Genomic DNA, 222 nt, shown 5'->3' on the forward strand with positions numbered 1-222 from the left:
TAAATTTTTATATATCTTTCATAAATAGCATAAAATAACTTATAAATACCTTTTAAAAACCTTTACCTTATAAACCCTTTTAAAAACCTTTTAAAACTTGTAAAAATGATTTAAAATCTTTTAAAACATTATAAAATATTTGTATCAAACTTCCAAGTAGTAGTTCTTATATAGAAGTACCTTATAAACCATATAAAACTTTATAATTTTTCATATTTAAAC

This window comes from Capsella rubella, unplaced genomic scaffold (genome assembly GCF_000375325.1).
Source record: "Capsella rubella cultivar Monte Gargano unplaced genomic scaffold, Caprub1_0 scaffold_4, whole genome shotgun sequence".
In the NCBI taxonomy this organism is placed as follows: domain Eukaryota; kingdom Viridiplantae; phylum Streptophyta; class Magnoliopsida; order Brassicales; family Brassicaceae; genus Capsella; species Capsella rubella.